This window comes from Schistocerca americana, chromosome 5, assembly GCF_021461395.2.
Source record: "Schistocerca americana isolate TAMUIC-IGC-003095 chromosome 5, iqSchAmer2.1, whole genome shotgun sequence".
Taxonomy (NCBI): Eukaryota; Metazoa; Arthropoda; class Insecta; order Orthoptera; family Acrididae; genus Schistocerca; species Schistocerca americana.
In genome coordinates, this window is record NC_060123.1 from 733,522,180 (window position 1) to 733,535,811 (window position 13,632).

Consider the following 13,632-nt stretch of genomic DNA (forward strand, 5'->3'; position numbering starts at 1 on the left):
CATCGGAATTAAATACAAAAGGCACAATGCCGCCTTAAGTACAAGAATAGAGACTCTTCTTACAGTCGGTGCTCTGAGCATTCCCTGTGAGACCAGTAACAGTATACGATACACCACTGCAGGTCAATCTATTCCTGGGACATACACATTGACGATGAAACACAGAAATTACATCGGAATTAAATACAAAAGGAACAATGCCGCCTTAAGTACAAGAATAGAGACTCTTCTTACCGTCGGTGCTGTGAGCAATCTCTGTGAGACCAGTATTAGTTTCCGATACACCACAGGAGGTTCAATGAATTCCTTGGACATTCACTTTGACGATGAGACACTGAAATTACATCGGAATTAAATACAAAAGGCACAATGCCGCCTTAATTACAAGAATAGAGACTCTTCTTACAGTCGGATTTTTGAGCATTCCCTGTGAGACCAGTAATAGTATCCGATACACCACTGCAGGTTCAATCTATCCCTTGGACATACATATTGACGATGAAACACAGAAATTACATCGGAATTAAATACAAATGGAACAATGCCGCCTTAAGTACTAGAATAGAGACTCTTCTTACCGTCGGTGCTCTGAGCATTCCCTGTGAGACCAGTATTAGTTTCCGATACACCACTGCAGGTTCAATGTATTCCTTGGACCTTCACATTGACGATGAAACAAAGAAATGGCATTGGAATTAAATCCATAACGCACAATGCCGCCTTAAGTACAAGAATAGAGGCTCTTCTTACAGTCGGTGCTTTGAGCATTCCCTGAGAGACCAGAATTAGTTGCCGCTACACCTCTGCAGGTTCAGTTTATTCCTTTTACCTTCACATTGACGATGAAACACAGTAATGGCATCGGAATTAAATACAAAAGGCAGAATGCAGCCATAAGTACAAGAATAGAGACTCTTCTTACAGTCGGTGCTTTCAGCATTCCCTGTGCGACCAGTATTAGTTTCCGATACACCACTGCAGGTTCAATGTATTCCTTGGACCTTCACATTGACGATGAAACACAGAAATCGCATCGGAATCAAATACAAAAGGCACAATGCCGCCTTAAGTACAAGTATAGAGACTCTTCTTACAGTCGGTGCTTTGAGCATTCCCTGTGAGACCAGTATTAGTTTCCGATACACCACTGCAGGTTCAATGTATTCCTTGGACCTTCACATTGACGATGAAACATAGAAATCGCATCGGAATCAAATACAAAAGGCACAATGCCGCCTTAAGTACAAGAATAGAGACTCTTCTTACAGTCGGTGATTTGAGCATTCCCTGTGAGACCAGTAATAGTATCCGATACACCACTGCAGGTTCAATCTATTCCTTGGACATACACATTGACGATGAAACACAGAAATGGCATCGGAATTAAATACAAAAGGCACAATGCCGCCTTAAGTACAAGAATAGAGACTCTTCTTACAGTCGGTGCTTTGAGCATTCCCTGTGAGACCAGTATTAGTTTCCGATACACCATTGCAGGTTCAATGTATTCCTTGGACCTTCACATTGACGATGAAACACAGAAATGGCATCGGAATAAAATACAAAAGGCACAATGCCGCCTTATGTACAAGAATAGAGACTCTTCTTACAGTCGGTGCTTTGAGCATTCCCTGTGACACCAGTATTAGTTTCCGATACACCACTGCAGGTTCAATGTATTCCTTGGACCTTCACATTGACGATGAAACACATTAATGGCATCGGAATTAAATCCAAAACGCACAATGCCGCCGTAAGTTTAAGAATAGAGACGCTTCTTACAGTCGGGGCTATGAGCATTCCCTGTGAGACCAGTAATAGAATCCGATACACCACTGCAGGGTCAATCTATTCCTTGGACATACACATGGACAATGAAACACAGAAATGTCATCGGAATTAAATACAAAATGCACAATGCCGCCTTTAGTACAAGAATAGAGACTCTACTTACAGTCGGTGCTTTGAGCATTCCCTGTGAGACCAGTATTAGTTTCCGATACATATCTGCAGGTTCAGTTTATTCCCTGGACTTCACATTGACGATGAAACACAGAAATGGCATCGGAATTAAATACAAAAGGCACAATGCCGCCTCAAGTACAAGAATAGAGACTCTTCTTACAGTCGGTGCTTTGTGCATTGCCTGTGAGACCAGTATTAGTTTCCGCTACACCTCTGCAGGTTCAGTTTATTCCTTGGACCTTCACATTGACGATGAAACACAGAAATGGCAACGGAGTTAAATACAAAAGGCACAATGCCGCCTTAAGTACAAGAATAGAGGCTCTTCTTAAAGTCGGTGCTTTGAGCATTCCCTGTGAGACCAGTATTAGTTTCCGATACACCACTGCAGGTTCAATGTATTCCTTGGACCTCACATTGACGACGAAACACAGAAATCGCATCGGAAATAAATCCAAAACACACAATTCCGCCTTAAGTACAAGAATACAGACTCTACTTACAGTCGGTGTTTTGAGCATTCCCTGTGAGACCAGTATTATTTTCCGATACACCACTGCAGGTTCAATGTATTCCTTGGACGTACACATTGACGATGAAACACTGAAATTACATCGGAATTAAATACAAAAGGAACAATGCCGCCTTAAGTACAAGAATAGAGGCTCTTCTTACCGTCGGTGCTTTGGGCATTCCCTGTGAGACCAGTATTAGTTTCCGATACACCACTGCAGGTTCAATGTATTCCTTGGACATACACATTGACGATGAAACACTGAAATCACATCGGAATTAAATACAAAGGGCACAATGACGCCTTAACTACAAGAAGAATGAGACTTCTTAGAGTCTGTGCTTTGATCCTTTCCTGTGAGACCAGTATTAGTTTCCGATTTCCCACTGCAGGTTAAATGTATTCCATGGTCCTTCACATAGACGATGAAACACTGAAATCGCATCGGAATTACATACAAAAGGCACAATGGCGCTCTAAGTACAAGAATGGAGACTCATCTTACAATCGGTGCTACGAGCATTCCCTGAGAGACCAGTATTAATTTCCGATACACCACTGCAGGTTTAATGTATTCCTTGGACTTTCACATTGACGATAAAACACAGAAATCGCATTGGAATTAAATACCAAAAGGCACAATGCCGCCTTAAGTACAAGAATAGAGACTCTTCTTACCGTCGGTGCTTTGAGCATTCCCTGTGAGACCAGTATTAGTTTCCGATACACCACTGGAGGTTCAAAGAATTCCTTGGACATACACATTGACGATGAAACACTGAAATTACATCGGAATTAAGTACAAAAGGCACAATGCCGCCTTAAGTACAAGAATAGAGACTCTTCTTGCAGTCGGTGGTTTGAGCAATCCCTGTGAGACCAGTATTAGTTTCCGATACATCACTGCAGGTTCAATGTATTCCTTGGACATGCACATTGACGATGAAACACTGAAATTACATCGGAATTATACACAAAAGGCAAAATGCCGCCAGAAGTGCAAGAAGAGTGAGACTTCTTAGAGTCTGTGTTTTGATCCTTTCCTGTTCGACCCGTATTAGTTTTCGATACGCCACTGCAGGTTCAATGTATTCCTTGCACCTTCAAATTGACGATGATACACAGAATTCGCGACGGAATTAAATACAAAAGGCACAATGCCGCCTTAAGTACAAGAAAACAGACTCTACTTACAGTCGGTGCTTTAAGCATTCCCTGTGAGGCCAGTATTAGTTTCCGATACACCACTGCAGGTTCAATGTATTCCTTCGACCTTCACATTGACGATGAAACATAGAAATCGCATCGGAATCAAATACAATAGGCACAACGCCGCCTTAAGTACAAGAATAGAGACTCTTCTTACGGTCGGTGCTTTGAACATTCCCTGTGAGACCAGTTATAGTATCCGATACACCACTGCAGGTTCAATCTATTCCTTGGACATACACATTGACGATGAAACACAGAAATGGCATCGGAATTAAATCCAAATGCACAATGCCGCCTTAAGTACAAGAATAGAGACTCTTCTCACTGTCGGTGCTTTGTGCATTCCCTGTGAGACCAGTATTAGCTGCTGATACACCACTGCAGGTTCGATGTATTCTTTGGACCTTCACATTGGCGATGAAACACAGAAATCGCTTCGGAATCGAAAACAAAAGGCACAATGCCGCCTTAAGTACAAGAAGAGAGACTCTTCTTACAGTCTGTGCTTTCAGCATTCCCTGTGAGACCAGTATTAGTTTCCGCTACACCTCTGCAGGTTCAGTTTATTCCTTGGACCTTCACATAGACGATGAAACACAGAAATGGCATCGGAATTAAATACAAAAGGCACAATGCCGCCTTAAGTACAAGAATACAGACTCTACTTACAGTCGGTGCTTTGAGCATTCCCTGAGAGACCAGTATTAGTTTCCGATACACCACGGCAGGTTCAATGTATTCCTTGGACCTTCACATTGACGATGTAACACAGGAATCGCATCGGAATCGAATACAAAATGCACAATGCCGCCTTAGGTACAAGAATAGAGACTCTTCTTACCGTCGGTGCTTTGAGCATTCCCTGTGAGACCAGTAATAGTATCCGATACACCACTGCAGGTTCAATCTATTCCTTGGACATACACATTGACGATGAAACACAGAAATTATATCCGAATTAAATACAAAAGGAACAATGCCGCCTTAAGTACAAGAATAGAGACTCTTCTTACCGTCGGTGCTTCGAGCATTCCCTGTGAGACCAGTATTAGTTTCCGATACACCACTGGAGTTTCAATGAAATCCTTGGACATACACATTGACGATGAAACACTAAAATTACATCGGAATTAAGTACAAAAGGCACAATGCCGCCTTAAGTACAAGAATAGAGACTCTTCTTACAGTCGGTGCTTCGAGCATTCCCTGTGAGACCAGTATTAGTTTCCGATACACCACTGCAGGTTCAATGTATTCCTTAGACATACACATTGACGATGAAACACTGAAATTACATCGGAATTATGTACAAAAGGCACAATGCCGCCTTAAGTACAAGAATAGAGACTCTTCTTACAGTCGGTGCCTTGAGCATTCCCTGTGAGACCAGTAATAGTATCCGATACACCACTGCAGGTTCAATCTATTCCTTGGACATACACATTGACGATGAAACACAGAAATTATATCCGAATTAAATACAAAAGGAACAATGCCGCCTTAAGTACAAGAATAGAGACTCTTCTTACCGTCGGTGCTTCGAGCATTCCCTGTGAGACCAGAATTAGTTTCCGATACACCACTGAAGGTTCAATGTATTCCTTAAAAATTCACATTGACAATGAAACACAGAAATGGCATCGGAATTAAATCCAAAACGCACAATGCCGCCTTAAGTACAAGAATAGAGACTCTTCTTACAGTCGGTGCTTTGAGCATTCCCTGTGAGACCAGTATTAGTTTCCGCTACACCTCTGCAGGTTCAGTTTATTCCTTGGACCTTCACATTGACGATGAAACACAGAAATGGCATCGGAATTAAATACAAAATGCACAATGCCGCCTTAAGTACAAGAATAGAGACTCTTCTTACAGTCGGTGCTTTGAGCATTCGCTGTGAGACCAGTATTAGTTTCCGATACACCACCGCAGGTTCAATGTATTCGTTGGACTTTCACATTGACGATGAAACACAGAAATCGCATCGGAATCAAATACAAAAGGCACAATGCCGCCTTAAGTACAAGAATAGAGACTCTTCTTACAGTCGGTGCTTTGAGCATTCCCTGTGAGACCAGTAATAGCATCCGATACACCACTGCAGGTTCAATCTATTCCTTGGACATACATATTGACGATGAAACACAGAAATGGCAACGGAATTAAATACAAAAGGCACAATGCCGCCTTAAGTACAAGAATAGAGACTCTTCTTACAGTCGGTGCTTTTAGCATTCCCTGTGAGACCAGTAATAGTTTCCGATACACCACTGCAGGTTCAATGTATTCCTTGGACCTTCGCATTGACGATGAAACACAGAAATGGCATCGGAATTAAATACAAAAGGCACAATGCCCCCTTAAGTACAAGAATAGAGACCCTTCTTACAGTCGGTGCTTTGAGCATTCCCTGGGACACCAGTATTAGTTTCCGATACACCACTGAAGGTTCAATGTACTCCTTGGACCTTCACATTGACGATGAAACACAGAAATGGCATCGGAATTAAATCCAATACGCACAATGCCGCCTTAAGTAACAGAACAGAGACTCTTCTTACAGTCGGTGCTTTGAGCATTCCCTGTGAGACCAGTATTAGTTTCCGCTACACCTCTGCAGGTTCAGTTTATTCCTTGGACCTTTACATTGACGATGAAACACAGAAATGGCATCGGAATTAAATACAAAAGGCACAATGCCGCCTTAAGTACAAGAATCGAGACTCTTCTTACAGTCGGTGCTTTGAGCATTCCCTGTGAGAGCAGTAATAGTATCCGATACACCACTGCAGGTTCAATCTATTCCTTGGATCTTCGCACTGACGATGAAACACAGAAATCGCATCGGAATTAAATACCAAAGGCACAATGCCGCCTTATGTACAAGAGTAGAGGCTCTTCTTACCGTCGGTGCTTTGAGCATTCCCTGTGAGACCAGTATTAGTTTCCGATAACCACTGCAGGCTCAATGTATTCCTTGGACATACACATTGTAGATGAAACACTGAAATTACATCGGAATTATATACAAAAGGCACAATGCCGCCATAAGTGCAAGTTGAGTGAGACTTCTTAGAGTCTGTGTTTTGATCCATTCCTGTGCGACCCGTATTAGTTTTAGATACGCCACAGCAGGTTCAATGTATTCCTTGGACCTTCAAATTGACGATAATACACATAATTCGCAACGGAATTAAATACATAAGGCACAATGCCGCCTTAAGTACAAGATTAGAGACTCTTCTTACAGTCGGTGTTTGAGGTTTCCCTGTGAGACCAGTATTAGTTTCCGATACACCTCTGCAGGTTCGATGTATTCCATGGACCTTCAGATTGACGATTAAACGCAGAAATCGCATCGGAATTAAATACAAAAGGCACAATGCCGCCTTAAGTTCAAGAATAGAGACTCTTCTTACAGTCGGTGCTTTGAGCATTCCCTGTGAGACCAGTATTAGTTTCCGCTACACCTCTGCAGGTTCAGTTTATTCCTTGGACCTTCACATTGACGATGAAACACAGAAATGGCATCGGAATTAAATACAAAAGGCACAATGCCGCCTTAAGTACAAGAATACAGACTCTACTTACAGTCGGTGCTTTGAGCATTCCCTGAGAGACCAGTATTAGTTTCCGATACACCACGGCAGGTTCAATGTATTCCTTGGACCTTCACATTGACGATGTAACACAGGAATCGCATCGGAATCAAATACAAAATGCACAATGCCGCCTTAAGTACAAGAATAGAGACTCTTCTTACAGTCGGTGCTTTGAGCACTCCCTGTGAGACCAGTATTAGTTTCCGATACACCACTGCAGGTTCAATGTATTCCTTGGACATACACATTGGCGATGAAACACTGAAATCACATCGGAATTAAATACAAAGGGCACAATGACGCCATAACTACAAGAAGAATGAGACTTCTTAGAGTCTGTGCTTTGATCCTTTCCTGTGAGACCAGTATTAGTTTCCGATATACCACTGCAGGTTAAATGTATTCCATGGTCCTTCACATTGACGATGAAACACTGAAATTACATCGGAATTATGTACAAAAGGCACAATGCCGCCTTAAGTACAGGAATAGAGACTCTTCTTACGGTCGGTGCTTTGAGCATTCCCTGTGAGACCAGTAATAGTATCCGATACACCACTGCAGGTTCAATCTATTCCTTGGACATACACATTGACGATGAAACACAGAAATTATATCCGAATTAAATACAAAAGGAACAATGCCGCCTTAAGTACAAGAATAGAGACTCTTCTTACCGTCGGTGCTCCGAGCATTTTCTGTGAGACCAGTATTAGTTTCCGATACACCACTGGAGTTTCAATGAAATCCTTGGACATACACATTGACGATGAAACACTAAAATTACATCGGAATTAAGTACAAAAGGCACAATGCCGCCTTAAGTACAAGAATCGAGACTCTTCTTACAGTCGGTGCTTCGAGCATTCCCTGTGAGACCAGTATTAGTTTCCGATACACCACTGCAGGTTCAATGTATTCCTTGGACATACACATTGACGATGAAACACTGAAATTACATCGGAATTATGTACAAAAGGCACAATGCCGCCTTAAGTACAAGAATAGAGACTCTTCTTACAGTCGGTGCCTTGAGCATTCCCTGTGAGACCAGTAATAGTATCCGATACACCACTGCAGGTTTAATCTATTCTTTGGACATACACATTGACGATGAAACACAGAAATTATATCCGAATTAAATACAAAAGGAACAATGCCGCCTTAAGTACAAGAATAGAGACTCTTCTTACCGTCGGTGCTTCGAGCATTCCCTGTGAGACCAGTATTATTTTCCGATACACCACTGCAGGTTCAATGTATTCCTTGGAAATTAACATTGACGATGAAACACAGAAATGGCATCGGAATTAAATCCAAAACGCACAATGCCGCCTTAAGTACAAGAATAGAGACTCTTCTTACAGTCGGTGCTTTGAGCATTCCCTGTGAGACCAGTATTAGTTTCCGCAACACCTCTGCAGGTTCAGTTTATTCCTTGGACCTTCACATTGACGATGAAACACAGAAATGGCATCGGAATTAAATACAAAAGGCACAATGCCGCCTTAAGTACAAGAATAGAGACTCTTCTTACAGTCGGTGCTTTGAGCATTCGCTGTGAGACCAGTATTAGTTTCCGATACACCACCGCAGGTTCAATGTATTCGTTGGACTTTCACATTGACGATGAAACACAGATATCGCATCGGAATCAAATACAAAAGGCACAATGCCGCCTTAAGTACAAGAATAGAGACTCTTCTTACAGTCGGTGCTTTGAGCATTCCCTGTGAGACCAGTAATAGCATCCGATACACCACTGCAGGTTCAATCTATTCCTTGGACATACATATTGACGATGAAACACAGAAAGGGCAACGGAATTAAATACAAAAGGCACAATGCCGCCTTAAGTACAAGAATAGAGACTCTTCTTACAGTCGGTGCTTGGAGCATTCCCTGTGAGACCAGTAATAGTTTCCGATACACCACTGCAGGTTCAATCTATTCCTTGGATCTTCGCACTGACGATGAAACACAGAAATCGCATCGGAATTAAATACCAAAGGCGCAATGCCGCCTTATGTACAAGAGTAGAGGCTCTTCTTACCGTCGGTGCTTTGAGCATTCCCTGTGAGACCAGTATTAGTTTCTGATAACCACTGCAGGCTCAATGTATTCCATGGACATACACATTGTAGATGAAACACTGAAATTACATCGGAATTATATACAAAAGGCACAATGCCGCCATAAGTGCAAGATGAGTGAGACTTCTTAGAGTCTGTGTTTTGATCCATTCCTGTGCGACCCGTATTAGTTTTCGATACGCCACAGCAGGTTCAATGTATTCCTTGGACCTTCATATTGACGATAATACACAGAATTCGCAACGGAATTAAATACATAAGGCACAATGCCGCCTTAAGTACAAATTAGAGACTCTTCTTACAGTCGGTGTTTGAGGTTTCCCTGTGAGACCAGTATTAGTTTCTGATACACCTCTGCAGGTTCAATGTATTCCATGGACCTTCAAATTGACGATTAAACGCAGAAATCGCATCGGAATTAAATACAAAAGGCTCAATGCCGCCTTAAGTTCAAGAATAGAGACTCTTCTTACAGTCGGTGCTTTGAGCATTCCCTGAGAGACCAGTATTAGTTTCCGATACACCACTGCAGGTTCAATGTATTCTTTGGTCCTTCACATTGACGATTATACACAGAAATCGCATCGGAATTAAATACAAAAGGCACAATGCCACCTTAAGTACAAGAATCGAGACTCTTCTTACAGTCGGTGCTTTGAGCATTCCCTGTGAGACCAGTATTAGTTTTCGATACGCCACTGCAGGTTCAGTGTATTCCTTGGACTTTCACATCGACGATGAAACACAGAAATGGCATCGGAATTAAATACAAGAGGCACAATGCCCCCTTAAGCACAAGAATAGACACTCTTCTTACAGTCGGTGCTTTGAGCATTCCCTGTGGGACCAGTATTAGTTTCCGATACACCACTGCTGGATCAATGTATTCCTTGGACCTTCACACTGACGATGAAGCACAGAAATCGCATCGGAATAAAAATACAATAGGCACAATGCCGCCTTAAGTACAAAGAATAGAGACTCTTCTTACGGTCGGTGCTTTGAGCATTCCCTGTGAGACCAGTATTAGTTTCCGATACACCACTGCAGGTTCAATGTATTCCTTGGACATACACATTGACGATGAAACACTGAAATTACATCGGAATTATATACAAAAGGCACAATGCTGCCATAAGTGCAAGAAGAGTGTGACTTCTTAGAATCTATGTTTAGATCCTTTCCTGTGCGACCCGTATTAGTTTTCGATACGCCACTGCAGGTTCAATGTATTCCTTGGACCTTTAAATTGACGATGATACACAGAATTCGCAACGGAATTAAATACAAAAGGCACAATGCCGCCTTAAGTACAAGAATAGAGACTCTTCTTACAGTCGGTGCTTTGAGCTTTCCCTGTGAGACCAGTATTAGTTTCCGATACACCACTGCAGGTTCGATGTATTCCTTGGACATACACATTGACTATGAAACACTAAAATTACATCGGAATTAAATACAAAAGGCACAATGCCGCCATAAGTGCAAGATGAGTGAGATTTCTTAGTGTCTGTGACTTGATCTTTTCCTGTGCGACCCGTATTAGGTCCGATACGCCACTACAGGTTCAATGTATTCTTGGACCTTCACATTGACGATTAAACACAGAAATCTCATCGGAATTAAATACAAAGGGCACAATGCCGCCTTAAGTACAAGAATAGAGACTCTTCTTACATTCGGCGCTTTGAGCATTCCCAGTAAGACCAGTATTAGTTTCCGATACACCACAGCAGGTTCAATGTATTCCTTCGACCTTCACATTGACGATGAAACACAGAAATTGCATCGGAATTAAATACAAAAGCCACAATGCCGCCTTAAGTACAAGAATAGAGACTCGTCTTACTGTAGGTGCTTTGAGCATTCCCTGTGAGACTAGTATTAGTTTCCGATACACCACTGCAGGTTCAATGTATTCCTTGGACGTACACATTGACGATGAAACACTGCAATTACATTGGAATTAAATACAAAAGGCTCAATGCCGCCTTAAGTACAAGAATACAGACTCTTCTTACAGTCTGTGCTTTGAGCATTCCCTAAGATACCAGTATTAGTATCCGATTCACCACTGCAGATTCAATGTATTCCTTGGACATACACATTGACGATGAAACACTGAAATCACATCGGATTTAAGTTCAAAAGGCACAATGCCGCCGTAAGTGCAAGAAGAGTGAGACTTCTTAAAGTCTGTGTTTTGATCCTTTCCTGTGCGACCCGTATTAGTTTTCGATACGCCACTGCAGGTTCAATGTATTCCTTGGACCCCCACATTGACGATGAAACACAGAAATCGCATCGGAATTAAATACCAAAGGCACAATGCCGCCTTAAGTTCAAGAATAGAGACTCTTCTTACAGTCGGTGCTTTGAGCAATCCCTGTGAGACCAGTATTAGTTTCCGATACACCACTGCAAGTTCAATGTATTCCTTGGACGTTCACATTGACGATTAAACACAGAAATCACATCGGAATTAAACACAAAAAGCACAATGCCGCCTTAAGTACAAGGATACAGACTCTACTTACAGGCGGTGTTTTGAGCATTCCCTGTGAGACCAGTATTACTTTCCGATACACCACTGCAGGTTCAATGTATTCCTTGGACCTTCACATTGACGATTAAACACAGAAATCGCATCGGAATTAAATACAAAAGGCACAATGCCGCCTTAAGTACAAGAATACAGACTCTACTTACAGTCGGTGCTTTGAGCATTCCCTGTGAGACCATTATTAGTTTCCGATACACCACTGCAGATTCAATGTATTCCTTGGACATACACATTGACGATGAAACACTGCAATTACATTGGAATTAAATACAAAAGGCTCAATGCCGCCTTAAGTACAAGAATACAGACTCTTCTTACAGTCTGTGCTTTGAGCATTCTCTATTATACCAGTATTAGTATCCGATTCACCACTGCAGATTCAATGTATTCCTTGGACATACACATTGACGATGAAACACTGAAATCACATCGGATTTAAATTCAAAAGGCACAATGCCGCCATAAGTGCAAGAAGAGTGAGACTTCTTAAAGTCTGTGCTTTGATCCTTTCCTGGGAGACCAGTATTAGTTTCCGATATACCACTGCAGGTTACATGTATTCCATGGTCCTTCACATTGACGATGAAACACAGAAATCGCATCGGAATTACATACAAAAGGCACAATGCCGCCCTAAGTACATGAATGGAGACTCATCTTACAATCGGTGCTTCGAGCATTCCTTGAGATACCAGTATTAATTTCCGATACACCACTGCAGGTTCAATGTATTCCTTGGACCTTCACATTGACGATGAAACACTGCAATTACATTGGAATTAAATACCAAAGGCACAATGCCGCCTTATGTACAAGAATAGAGGCTCTTCTTACCGTCGGTGCCTTGAGCATTCCCTGTGAGACCAGTATTAGTTTCCGATACACCACTGCAGGTTCAATGTATTCCTTGGACATTCACATTGACGATGAAACACTGAAATTACATCGGAATTATATACAAAAGGCACAATGCCGCCATAAGTGCAAGAAGAGTGAGACATCTTAGAGGCTGTGTTTTGATCCTTTCCTGTGCGACCCGTATTAGCTTTCGATACGCCACTGCAGGTTCAATGTATTCCTTGTACCTTCAAATTGACGATGTTACACAGAATTCGCAACGGAATTAAATACAAAAGGCACAATGCCGCCTTAAGTACAAGAATAGAGACTCCTCTTACAGTCGGTGCTTTGAGGTTTCCTTGTGAGACCAGTATTAGTTTCCGATACACCTCTGCAGGTTCCATGTATTCCTTGGACCTTCACATTGACGATTAAACACAGAAATCGCATCGGAATTTAATACAAAAGGCACAATGCCGCCATAAGTGCAAGAAGAGTGAGATTTCTTAGAGTCTGTGATTTGATCCTTTCCTGTGCGACCCGTATTAGTTTCCGATACGCCACTGCTGGTTCAATGTATTCCTCGGACCTTCACATTGACAATTAAACACAGAAATCGCATCGGAATTAAATACAAAAGGCACAAAGCCGTCTTAAGTACAAGAATAGAAACTCTTCTTACAGTCGGGGCTTTGAGCATTCCCTGTGAGACCAGTATTAGTTTCCGATACACCACTGGAGGTTCAATGTATTCCTTGGACATTCACATTGACGATGGAACACTGAAATTACATCGCAATTAAATACAAAAGGCACAATGATGCCTTAAGTACAAGAATAGAG